Source organism: Sphaeramia orbicularis, chromosome 11 (assembly GCF_902148855.1).
Source record: "Sphaeramia orbicularis chromosome 11, fSphaOr1.1, whole genome shotgun sequence".
NCBI classification, from domain to species: Eukaryota; Metazoa; Chordata; class Actinopteri; order Kurtiformes; family Apogonidae; genus Sphaeramia; species Sphaeramia orbicularis.
Genome location: NC_043967.1, coordinates 5,002,933 through 5,016,694, shown reverse-complemented (window position 1 = coordinate 5,016,694; position 13,762 = coordinate 5,002,933). Strand labels below are relative to the sequence as shown.

At 40.1% G+C, this 13,762-nt stretch overlaps 1 long non-coding RNA gene across 1 annotated transcript; it reads right to left on the bottom strand.

Annotated features, from left to right (window-relative positions):
- Positions 1 to 718: 718 nt before the first annotated feature.
- On the bottom strand, positions 719 to 11,699 carry LOC115428809 (uncharacterized). Its single transcript, XR_003936693.1, has 3 exons — positions 11,513 to 11,699; positions 2,524 to 2,526; positions 719 to 729 (listed from the first exon to the last, which is right to left on the bottom strand). It is a non-coding gene; the product is annotated as an uncharacterized LOC115428809 (long non-coding RNA).
- Positions 11,700 to 13,762: the final 2,063 nt, after the last annotated feature.

Genomic DNA, 13,762 nt, shown 5'->3' with positions numbered 1-13,762 from the left:
TTTTGCTTGAATAATACAAATAAAATCAACCAGACTGCTCCAAGGCAATATTTATCCAAATAAAATAAGGAAATGCACAATTATCCACAACTCTGACAAAAAATTTCCTTTTTTAGACCAACAAACACATGTTGGTTCCACAGATGAACATGTGACCAATATCAGTGGGTTAATGAGCCCATTTCCATTGGATATCTGAGAACATACAAACGTGTGTCCATGTGTCTTTTCCAGCCCAGTCCTTGTCCATTGTCTAAACCTAAACTCTTTCTCTAGTCTAGTGACAGATCACCATGGCAGTAGATTGGTTTGGTGGACGTCCATAAAATGAGTCCAGGGTGCTCCAACCATCAAACATTAGTTCCACCTGATACATGTTCTAACCTGAAAAACAACAAAACACCCAGGACTGATCCCATGACCCCCCTGGGAAGACTCCATGCCCCCCCTGGGGGGCCCGCCCCACAGTTTGACCAATACTGGTCTAATCAGACAGTGACGGGGGTGACCAGTGAAGTGGCTGTTGGGATGGTGGGTGGCCGAAGCTTCAAAACTGGTACCAGGAAGAAAGAAAAAACTATGGAAGGAGCAGGTGTTACCTCACTGTGCAGGGTCGTGACATCTTTCCTGGCTTTTTACTCACCTCTCATGAAGGGTAGCTGCAAGCCAATCAGCTGCTCAGCAGGGTTGACAAGGCAGTCAGCGTCTTTGGAAACGGAGGAGGTCGAGCTGCAGTACAGAGCATCAGGTTGTGGAGGGACGGTAGGTTGAGTAGGAACAACATCTACTTTAGTCACATTTAGTTACAGAGGTGTAGTTTACATAGTTTTCTGAAGTGCTCGTAATCAATAAAATTGAAAAAAAAAAAAAAAAAAAAAAACCTTAAAAGGGACAATACAGCTGATTTCATATCATTACCAGCCCAAGTCAGAAAATCTGGTGGGTATCAGCAGTCCTCCATATTCCACTTGCAGGACATTTAGTATCAATGCATTTGTCAAGATGCATGAGCAACAAATCCACAGAATGGTATTTGAAAAATATAGTGCTGTAAATATCAGTCAGTCAGCTTTGTGTTAAAATATGTGTGTGTGTGTGTGTGTGTGTGTGTGTGTGTGTGTGTGTGTGTACCGACTCCATATATCTGTATTTCCAGCTAAACCTGTATAATCTAGTCCAAATATGCTGAGGGTAAACAGTCCCTGTGTCCTCCATAAACAGTTCCTGTGGAACTGGAACTATTTATTAGACTTGGAACAAGTCTAATAATCTAAACAAGATTAAGTCTCAGTAAGTAAATACATCTAAAAAAAAGTGATCTTTCAAGGTAAATATTCCAAATTCAAAACAGTTTATCTCAGTCAGATATTCCTTTTTTGCAGAGAAGAGTATTATTTTTTGAAACAAATGTCATTCATCTGCTCTCCCAAGAACATGCAGATTTAATCTGACTCATGATGAGATACAATTCAAATTATTAATGTCAGTGTAAGACATCAGCCTAGACCCTGTATTTCTGAATACCTTAGTTTGGCTGTGGTGCATCTGAAGGTTACAACATGGCTGCTGTTCATGGTGTTCTATTTTCCTTCTTATTCTATCCTTGTTGAACTTGATATTTGTGTGGCGAGTGTACGTCAGGTCATTCTGTGTCGTTCAAATCCTGTGTAACTCATCTGTCCCTTAATGACGGATTAGACTTCTCATAGTATGACTGCTCATCCAGTGATAATCCGCACACACAGACTTTGAGCTGGAGACGGCAGCAGGCCAGACAGGAAGGGGAGGGGCCAAAGGGAAAGACGATGACATACTGGCTCTGAGTAAATTACTGACAAAGTAGAAAGTTCGCCTCGAAATTAGTCAATAGTGTTGGTTGCGGATCCACACTGATCCACTCAAAGCTGGACAGGTTCTCACCCGTTCTCAACTCCCTGTGTACTACTTCAAACAGGTTCCATCATGATGCTTTCTATCATGTTTGACATTATTTTTCCAGTGGCTTATGTCTGTCATCACAGACATATCATACCTTCATCTGTCATATGTTAACGTGTCACACATCTGTGTTCAAGCACATAAAGGTTTGGATATGTGACAAGTAAACAGGAAGTAAACAGGAGGAAGCCACAAAGACTAGTGCTGTTGTCCTGTATGTGTATATATATATATATATATATATATATATATTAGGCCTGTAACGGTACACAAAATTTTCGGTTCGGTACGTTTTCGGTTTTCAAAGCCACGGTTCGGTTTTTTTCGGTTCGGTACGGGAAGAAAGAAAACCCCTCAAAATGTCTTTAATACATTTATGAATTTTTTAACATTTTTCCCCCAATTTTTGGACACAATAGAATATAGAAAAACAGGAATAATATAATTCTGCTGCTATAAATCAAATAGAAAATAAAATAAATTATTAATATGACTAAATGTATTTTAAACATTAGTATTGCACTTTTCTCTGACAGGTAGTTTTGAACAAACAAGAAAAATCTAATCACAGTTCTGTCAGTTCACAATCTGCAGAAAAATATCAGCAAAAAAATTCTGCATGAAGTTCAACATCAACAGGAGGGTAAACTGGTATTCTGTTTAAACAAACTGAAGAGCAACATTGACAACAAACTGAACCAAATTATTTATTTTAGGACAGAGAATAAATTGTTTAGGACACTGTGTGTACTTGTGTGTGTGTGTGTGTGTGTGTTTGAGTGTGCGCGCGCATGGAACGTAAGATTTGTCTGGGGGATGGTTTGTTTGTTGTTTTTTTGTTTTGTTTTTTTTGGTCGGAGCCGGGGGGGTGGGGGGGTGCGGTCCGGTCCATAACTAACGTAACTAACGCTGGCGTGAAACGAAAGTGAAACTTTATTTTTATATACTGTCAGTGGCCAACTCCGAGTTTTATTCCTCTGTTATACAGCGTGCATGAGAGAGAGAGAGAGAGAGAGAGAGAGAGAGAGAGAGAGAGAGAGAGAGAGCTAGTGTGTTTTAGAACTACCGTAGTTCCTAGGGGCCAAACAACGTCCGTCTTATCTCCGTCTCTTTCCTCGTTGTTGTCTTTCACCGGGACCTGAAGTGATCCAAACTGGACTGTACTGATGGTGGAGGGTCTTCAGTCTCTTCCTTCCAGGTTCACATCATATTTGTTTTTTTTTGTTTTGTTTTTTTTTTTTTTTTACCTTATATCAGCTGCTATTTGGTATTTTGGATCAATGTGCGTGTCCTTTAATATGTCCGTGTGAAAATTGCGCGGATTTAAAGTTCCGCATTAAACGACATCTTTCGTTCCTTTTTCTTTTTGTCAACATACTGTGCCGTTTCGGTACAGCTGTGTGCCGAACCGAACAGGTGTGTACCGAAACGGTTCGGTTCGGTACGTGTACCGTTACAGGCCTAATATATATATATATATATATATATATATATATATATATATATATATATATATATGTGTGTGTGTATAGATATATATATATATATATATAGATAGATAGATAGATAGATAGATAGATAGATAGATAGATAGATATAGATAAACATTTATTTAATCTCCAAAAAAAAGTTGAGACATTTTTTGAGACATTACAATGTCAGACAATATTTATGCACAAAAGAGGGTCATCCCAAATTACATTTTAGGCATGTTTTAGATTAGATTGGATTACATTACATTACATTGCTTTACATTAGATTAGATTAAACTTTATTGATCCCACAACTAGGAAATTCAGTTTTTTTCTACAGTTACATATTATTTTACTCATTTATTCCAGTACTTTTGTGAAGCTAGGACTTGGTAAATCTATTTCACGCACCAAAACACTTTGTCCACATGAGTGAAGGTGTGTTTTCACAAGAGATTTGAACATTTTCCCAAATCTGACTTCAAACTTTGACTGCATTTGGGCTGAATTATGTCTTTCTACAGAGCTCTAGGACAAAAACAGGCCTGTGTTTAAAACTGTTTGTCCTGAACAGTTTGATCTCAAACACTTGGATATTGTGTGATTTGTAAGTACATAAAAAAAAGTGAATTTAAGAAAATATGTAAAAATCACAAAAATACCCTTAGAGCTCAGAGCTTGCCTTCTAGTTTCACATAAATCTGTACATATACAGTATATAAACGTGTACACACAATATCACTTTCTTTACAAAATGTGTAAAAAATACAAACCTAAGTGTGTCTGTGTCAGATCCACAGAACTGTGATTTGTGCCTAAACCCAAACAGATGGATGCACACAGCAGCTCTCACCCCCTCGTACGCTCTTACACTCAATCTGTCTGTAATTACCAGGGATGTGTTGTTCTCCTGATTTAATTTTGGTGACACAAAAGCAAAAATCAGCAGCTTTTGTAGGATACTTGAAATAAAAATCCTGATAAAATGATGTCTAAAAGATGCTTCCTCACGCTCTGACCGACTTACAGGCATCTGGAGCCGTGAACACGGACAGAGCTGTACTGGAGCAATTAAAACGTCTGTACTCTGATTCTTAATTATTTCAAAGGCTTATAAAGTCTGAACCTCTCAGAAGAACCTCATCAAAATGGAGTTTTTAGTGAGTCATCTGGTAAATGAGTTGACTTCTAAATAGCCATTGGAATCACTTTTAAAATTGCTCTCATGCTGAAATGAAATTTCTAATTCAGATGTAAAAACATAGTTTTGTTTTGTTTTTTTTACAAAAATTGCAGTCATTGGACAAATGCAGGAACATGGATAATGGGAGGACAGACAGCTGGCTGGCAGGTATTCAGACAAGGACTCAAGGGAAACGTCTAAGATGGAAAGCAATTTATTTTCCTCTGGGTACTGTGTGATACTGTCACAAAATTCCAGGAAACAGTATTGGTAGAACCCTGGAAACAGCACAGATGGCAGCTGCACACATATGTGCATTATTATTATTATTATTATGATTATTATTATTGTTGTTGTTGTTGTTGTTGTTGTTGTTGTTGGAGCAAAGTTCAGACCCTGATACTTAATCTCTCATATTTATTTCTATTCTATTGTGCACATTCTTGCTGTCATGACGAAAAATAACATTTTCCTGCTTTCCTCCTGTTTGTTTTTTTATCTTCATTTATGTTCTAAATCTCTAAAGCTTGCAAAGGGATTGTCAACAAATGTAGTGTCCAGAAAGGCCTTGAAAGGCCCAGAGAAAAGTGGACGACATGTGTCTGTCAGTCTGGGGGGGGTGTAAAACCTGTGGCTCTTCATCCGTCTGTGGCTTTGGGAAAATGAATAATTAGCATTTAGTTTAAATACATTTTATTTTAGTTTTTTAAATAGAATTCTTAATTTGAAGATTATGGTGGTCTTCTAACATTAAAATAAAATGTGTTCAATTTTTTTGTCGCTGGCCAAAGGTTTAAATCAGCGTCAGTTCCATTAGTGGACGAGGTTAAAGCCCGTCCTCTGATGTCCTGCTGTCCAACAGTCCAGTGTCTGTCCACAGGTGACGGACTGGAACAGGGCTCACCTGTCCTGAGCTGGACAGAGCGGGTGGAAAAGCTCCAGCTGATGGTAGATATGACAGCACACCTGAACCTGCTGGACTCCACCTGTCCAGGGTACAGGAGGCTCAGCCCTGCACATGGAGGATGTTTGGACATTAGAGCACATGTTGACACTAGGGGTGTGAAGTGGTAAGAATCTGGCAATATGATACAAATTGCTATACTAGAATCACAATACAATATATCGCAACATATCACGATGCTGTTAACAAGGCAATGTTCTTTTGTTTTGCTTCTTTTTTTGAAACATTATTTCCTGGAAAAACTTACAGTGCAGCATTTGGATGAATTAAGTTTTAACATGTGGCTTTACCAGTGCAAAAATCACACAAATAAATAAATAATGTTTTGCAGACATTATAGTTTCAGGTCCTGCTTAAATGTTTGTATTCTATTGTGAAAAGAATACGTAGTGTTCAGTCCCTGAATCTTCCAATATCATATCATTATTTTTGAGCACTCCCAATAAAAAAACCTAACATTTGCATCATTCAGACAGTAAAGTGTGCTTAACTACCGTTATTAATTTTTAAAAACTGTATGTATGACCTGCAATATCACAATACTACTTTTGTACTATACAAACAACAGAGCAAAATATTTATGTGAATATAAAAATAAAAGAGCATGATAAACAAAAAAGAAAAAAAAAAGGAATTTCCGCCATGACTGCCTTTGAATAAATACTTAAAAATATGAATACAGTACTTTTTAATATCGATACAGTATCATGAAGTGAAATATTGTGGAACCAATATTTTCTTCCACCCCTGGTTGACACTGTTGGACAGAGATGGACAGACGGGTCCATGGTGTCACTTCCCCACTTTGACAGAGTTCAAACAAGCTCCCGATATGATCCATAGTTTTTCCAGTCTGCAGGAACATCTGTGAGTTCAGAGGACATGAACACATGACTCTTCCATGTCACTAAACTGATCATGGATCCGTCCGACTGAATATGTCTGCGTTGGCAGGTGGCAGTCAACCCCACCTTCAGACAGAATTAACAGATATACAGGTGTCTGAGTTAAAACTCTGGACAGCTCATCTGGAAGATACTGTTGATGAAGATGTTTCTGCTCAGAATTCCAAATGGAGTGACACTGGAAACCTTCACAAAGCAGACAAACGTGTGTTGGAAACATGGACTTCCATCCCCGACACTTATATGAACATTAAAAAAAGGTTCAGGAGCAAAAATTACATTAACCGGGTCAAGGAAGTGTTTTAATTGATTGTTATTTTGTAAAATACATTTTGTTCAAATAGACCTTTTTTTTAGCTTACCTGCCGACAGGCCGTAAGCTATTGTCATCATGCGGCATCTGGCGGCGGCGGCGTCTGTCGTTGTCTGTCATCTGTTACAAAACTTTCAATCGTCTTCTTCTCAGAAACTACAATTCCAATTGACTTCAAACTTGGTATACAGCTTCTTTATGATGATGTCAACAAAAGTTAGTGAAATTATTTGGATCCGGATCTGATTCTGGATTTGGTGCGACTTTGAAAAATTTCCCCATTATAAGAGATAGGAAGTGGATTGATGCAATAACTCAGTAAATATAAATGATATCAAGGGTAAATTTCTACAGTCCAGCCCTGATGGGGAGATGACCAAAACATAACGTCCACATGCTGATCAGGATCTTCTTCTGGATCCGGGAACTTACGGAAAATTTAACATGGGCTCTTATGGGGAAAAAATTTCAATTGTCTTTTCTTCCCAAACTCCAGTTCTGACTGACTTCAAACTTGGTATACAGCTTCTTTATGAGGATGTCAACACAAGGTATTGAAATTATTTCTATCCGGGTCTGATTCTGGATTTGGTGCAACTTTGAAAAATTTTCCCATTATAAGAGATAGGAAGTGGATTGATACAATAAATCAGTAAGTATTACTGATATCAAGTTGGAATTTAAATTTTTTACAGATCTGATTGGAATATGACCAAAACATGGGCTATTTCTGTAATATAATAAATACACAGAACTGGGGCATCTGGATACATTTCCCAAAGCATTTGTCCAGTAAGCTACAGAGCCATTGGTCCTATTTTTTTTTTTTACTCCAGCTGACTGTACGCTCCAGCACACGTTATAAAAGACACAGAAACAGACGGAATGTGTTTGTTTGGCTGCAGGTGGAAAGTTTAAATTTGGCTTTTAATTTCATAAATACTGTACAAGGAGGACTCAAATAGACAGTGAGTATTTTATTGGAAAGTAACCTTCAACACTGCGTCTTCTTTTTTTTTTTTTTTGAGTTCAAAATGTTTTTATTACATACACAAATAAAATGTGGTTTTCTCTACAGCAGTTCATTGATTTTATAAATGCAACACACTAGTTTCTTTTATACATAGCATTAAGGTAAAAAATGATGTATGCAGTGTTCTGTTCATTTTATAAGGGTTGTCATAAGGGCTTTGTGGCTCCTGGTGTTTTCTTTTCTGTAGGAAATGGATCCAAACAGAGTGTTTAAGGTCACGACCCCTGGTCTAGAGCCAGGAGTTCCATCAACAACCTCTGATAGTTTGAGCAACAACTGTGGAACTAACAGAGATTAGAGTCCACACACTGAGGTGGTGTTTTTACAGCTGGAATATGAAGGAAAAGAAAGAATTCTTGGTGATGAGATTTTTAGCAAATTGGATTAAACAACATGTGCAACAGATTTTGGAGTAAAGAGCTGATAAATAAACAGTAGTAGAGGTGGGCTGTTTTTTTTCACCCTGGAGACAAAAACACTAAGTGCTGGTTTGAGTTGTTCCATCTGCACACATGTTCCTTTTTCTTGACGTATCGTTGATACCATGACTGTCTCAGGTGTCTGCACCTAATAGGTTATTGAAATGCTTTCCAAAGTGCTCTGGGTATTCTCGGTGCCACTGAACTGTGCAATTATTTCCCAAATGTAAGCCAAGGGGCTGCACTGTGGGTTGCATCAGCACCTCCTCCTGCCCCCCTCCCTCCCCCACCCACCCAACCTCCTCCTTCTCTGTGAGTGTGATTCATATCTAGCACTATGTGTCATCTCCAGCTGTTTTCAGACTGATCAGCCCGGTGTCGGAGCTGGTTCCCACACCAGGTCTACTGGGAACGGCCAACATTCATACCAGTATACGAACCTTGATGTGTCATCGACCGAGGAAAAAGAAAAAAAGTGAGATGTCGTATTGCTACTGTTTTGTCCTTCAACGCTTACTGTAGATGTAGTAGGACTGATGCATGATGGGATGGGTTGTAGGAGAAAAACTGCATGACTGCAAGTGAATGTATGAGTGGTGATAAAGAACTGTCCAAAGGTGGTTTTTACCCTTGGCCACACTGGCTGTGGGGTATTAACATCAGCTGGTCATCCGTCCGTCTGTCTGTCCAAAAACTTTGGCATGCACACAGCAAATTCTGGTCTTTGGAATAAACTCCATGAGAGTTAAAATCAACTCAATTTAAGTGTACATGTGAGACCATGGAACACACTGTAGGGCAGGGTTAAAGTGACACTTTCCACAGAGTTGATCTCTTAACTCTTTCCAGGAGTTAAAACTGAACTCTTCTGGCAGTTAAAAAAAAAAACAAAAAAAGCAATCTCATGTAGAGTAAAATACACCTCTCACCCTGGGGGGGTGGGGTGGGGGTGGGGGTGGTAATTACAAAAACACAAAACACCATCTGATGACTAGTATGTTTGGTTTTTTTTGTTTGTTTGTTTGTTCGTTTTTTTTTTTATTGAAAAGTGATTTCTTAGAACAGTAAAAATAGTCCAGGATACAATCCATGAATTAGTTTGAGGTGCCTGAACAAAAGTAAAGCTGTACTAAAGGATGAAGCACAAAGGAAACAGCTCAACATTGTTGCTGTTTTAGCCAGTTACTGTCACGACAGAGTGAAAGACTGAACTCATACGCACGATGCTGAAGGGACAAAACGGGTTTATTAACATAAAACAATACATGAGAATGAATCCAAATCTGGAGTTGAAAACATCAGAGTCCAAGGGAAGATGGGATCAGGGAGTCTGAGAGCCCAGGTTACGGCTATGAAGTGAAATGGGATGAAAGTCTATGGAGGTCTGAAGCAGTGACAGCGGCAGCAATGATCTGGCACCACACCAGAGCAAAGGAGCCGCTTCTATGGACTCCTAATGGAGATCTGCTCCAGGGGTGGTGCCAGTAGGTGAAGTTGATAATGAGTCTGAGGGAGGGGTCTGCAGCAGCACAGGAGTGTTTGTTCAATAGCTTTGCTCTCAACTCTTGTATGAATTGTATGAATTATCTGAGACTAAAATGCAGGAAGCTGTCGAGCTAAACTAAGCATGTTCGACATTCTAAGTTTGCAGCAAGAGCTAATTTTAGCAGCTGGTTAGAAGTAGATCCTAACAGAAATAAGTAATATTATGATACTGACAGAGCTGAGAGAAAAGTTACTTTCAGCCTAATAAATAGCCTTGTTTCAGAGGTAAAATGGTACTTATATGATGCCTCATACGACATCCATGAGCACACTGGTCTTCTCTGTACCTCTGTCCAGTAATCAACACCCATTATGGTGTTCAACCATGCTCCTCAACACCTGGTAAATGTACCCCGAAAAATGACACTATCAGAGAGTATCCCTGAATGCAAGCTGGACTTAAACTTACAGTGTGAACTCCAGAAATTTAACTCTTTCACTCTTTTTTTGCCTAACTCCAGATTATTTTACTCCACAAATTTGCTGTGCACTGATAAGTCAGGCTGAGGGTTTTCAAGTGTGCACATATTATGTTTGTTTAATGAAACACAAGACATCAAAACTTAGTTTCTCATCCATTTTCCACACATTTTCTTGGTTTGTTTATTTTTCCGCTTCTGATCCAGTGTAACAGAATAGGAGTTATACTGGGATAACTTGGATTACCTGGACAAGTACCCCCCCGTAGCAGCAACAATCACAGAAACGACTTCATTGTTTCTGTTTACAGCAGCTGTGTGGAATTCTGAAAAAACCTGAGTGACAGTTTGGTTTGGGTTTGGGTTTGTAAATGGACTGTTTGTGGTGGAGTACACTTCCAAGTTGTTCACCATGAGGGAAGTGATTCAGGTGTGTAATTAGAAAGACTAACAGATTCATAATACTTAGACTATCACTGGGGTTTGACAGATCTGATGAAAAATTGGTGATAAATGTTATACTTGGCTTACATGTTCATTCAGGTTATTCATATTTTCATAACCCAGTTGGACTTTTTTTCCACACTAAAACAGAGTGAAATATCTGGATTCTTATGTAAAGGTTAATATGCCTATTATTTTACTGGTCCACCTGAGATCACATTGTACTGTATGTGTCCCCTGAACTAAAATGAGTTTAACATCCATGGTTCAGATATTTCTGCTGTGATATTCTGCTTTGAACTGAAATAGGAGCAAATGATCCAATCAGAAGGTTTTGATCTAAATAATAAAGTATTTGATATTAAAGGCTTGTCATCCCTTAGCCTCTGTTTTACTGTCCGTCTGTCTGTCTGTCCCCTTGTTCAGGAAAACTGCCTTTGGCTCTGACTGCACTGAAATGGCCTCAGACTTTCACCTTTTCATTTGTTTATTGCAGTTTTTCTCAGTGGGGGAACGCCCCCCAGGGGGCGTTTGGACACCATCGGGGAAGCGTTTGGAATGAGAAAGCTAAGAGGGGGGCGGTGAGACTGAAATGGGGGGCGTTTGTCTGTGTAAGTATCAATATCAACTTAATGAGCATTGACCCCCCCTTCGGTGGTTACCTCTTGTAGTGGTCGGGGTTTTACCGCCACCTTGTAGGGGTTATTTAATTATTTCTATCTGGGGAGAACTGGGTGAGGCGGGATCTGGGTCCCCCTTACCCAATACTTAAAGCCTCAGTGCTCAAGAGTATGAGCAGGTTGTATCCTGTCCAGTAGTCTAGCCTTAGCGCAGCTTAGATTAGATGAGGAGAAGAGGGCTTCAGGATAAATCTAACATCCGGTGGCAGCCTGAAGGGTGTATGGTGTATGAGAGTTGGATGCTGAACTACTTTGACACCACCCCTATTTCCAAGATCTAACTGAACAGGCGAGGCGCCCCTACCCCCAGTTAGACAGAATATCATGAACAAGAAATGGTAACATTTATTACCACAGTAATGAATAAAATAATAGCAGTGTTTTAACCCATAATAACAAGGCTAAAGCAGTTTTAAAAAAAATAATAATAATAACAATAAAAAATAATATTCTCTTCCACAAATAGCCAAAGAGTTTCAATACACAACCCTACGTTCACTTAGAACAACCTTTGAATCGCTTTTCAAAATAAATTTCAACCGCGTGAGCTCTCATCTCTCTAAGACAAGTAACATTCAGCTCCATTCACATTCACTTATGTCACCAAACATGTAACAACAAAGATAAAACATATTCTGTTCAAACTCTTTCAAACAGGAAAAAAAATAACATTCTGCTGAGCAATTAACACAATGACAGAGTGGGTTTGTTGTCCAATATGTGTGTGTGTGTAAATGGAGAATGCACATGAAAGCAGTTCTGGTCCTTTCTCCAAGCACAAATGTAAGTAAGTGTGTGAATGTAAGCAGCTTCAGTTCAGTTCAGTCAAGCGCTGCGTGTGTGAACGTGTGAGTGTATGCGCTAGGTGGCAGTCCAGCGTCTATCCCAGCGCAACAAGGTGTGTATGTAAATGTGTATTTTAGTGCGGCTTCAGTTCAGTTCAGTTCGGACCGCACTAATACACATGGATCAGTCAGTGTGAATGGTGGCGTGTGTGTGTGCGTGTTGATGTTACCCACAAACTGCCGAAGTCACGTCCAGAGTGTTGGGAGGATGGCAGGGTAATCCCCATCAAAGACTTAACCCCGGACTCACAGAACAGATGCCAGCTCCTCCACTGGTCGGAGGGGCAACAGGAACTCAGGATAACAACGCCACTTGTAGCAGTCCAAGGGAAAGACGGTATTCCACTATCAGCGCTCCACGGAGTGATTACACACTTGACTAAACGGAATCACGCCGGAGTAAAACTTTTATACTATTTCAAGCGGTCTACGCGACAACACGTGCACTAAACGCACTTCTTAACACTCTTCCAGATGTCCTCATCGTTGCAGTCCATTAGCGCGCCGCTGTTGTAACTCCACATGGCCGTCGCAGCACATAGCTTAGCCTCTGTTCACTTCAGTGTCCGAACTACCAAAGAAAACGGGGTTTAAACGTAACAGTCTTACTGACCTCTCACTTAGGTATCCACTAAGACGGCTCATTAAACCTTATTTTTTCTCCGGACTTTAGCACAGTGTAGCATTCACATCGCTACCACTCCGTTCGGCGCTCCATCACGTCTCTCTCTCTCTCCGTGCACACCCCACTTCCTCGTTCACGAGGGCTCCCGTTCCTTAAAGGGACAGCGCAAATTTGCACCCGCTACATTCCCCCCTGCGAAACCCTGCCATGCCCCCCAACAGACAACGTGACTTCTGTAACATAAAGGAAAACATAGCATGTCAATACATCAACAATGCAACATCAATCACAATCTCCCAACCTTGTAGTGCACAGGGATGCCCCAGAACATTGTGTAGACATACAAACTAGACATCGTAACTCAGGCTTTGTAAGGATACCCAAACACATGTAAATGCACCAAGGCCAGTTTACAACATTCCCAAAGTCATACTGTATTACTTGAAAACATAATCCCTCCTAAATCTGCAGGGAAGTGTACCCTTGTTCTGTCTTGCAGACCGTCTAGGCTCATACACACTTTCACTTTCACTCTCTGCATCTGACCCACCAACAGTTTCCAGTTCTTCAGATATAAGCACATCTTCATCTCCCACCCCACTCTGATCTTGATTTGCATCACCTGACTGCTCTTGCACTGATTCTCTATGTTCCCTATCAGCGTTTGTGGGCACGGATGTAGTGACAGGGATACAGATGATATCAGGACAGTCAGTGTCAATGTCAGAGCCTTTCTTGGGCTGGTGAACAGCTGTCTGGCGTGGTGGTAGTGATTGGAAAGTACAGTGTCTGAGCTGGTCTCTGTGCACAACTTTTGAAGGGCCCCCTCCCTCAGGGCAGATTGTGTACACAGGGATGTCATTGTGGTTCTGTTTAAGCACTATGTAAGGGAAGGGGTCCCATTTGTCTCCTATCTTATTTCTACCTCGGTAGGAGTGGTTGCGCAAAAGAACACGGTCCCCAGCCCTTAGAAGAGC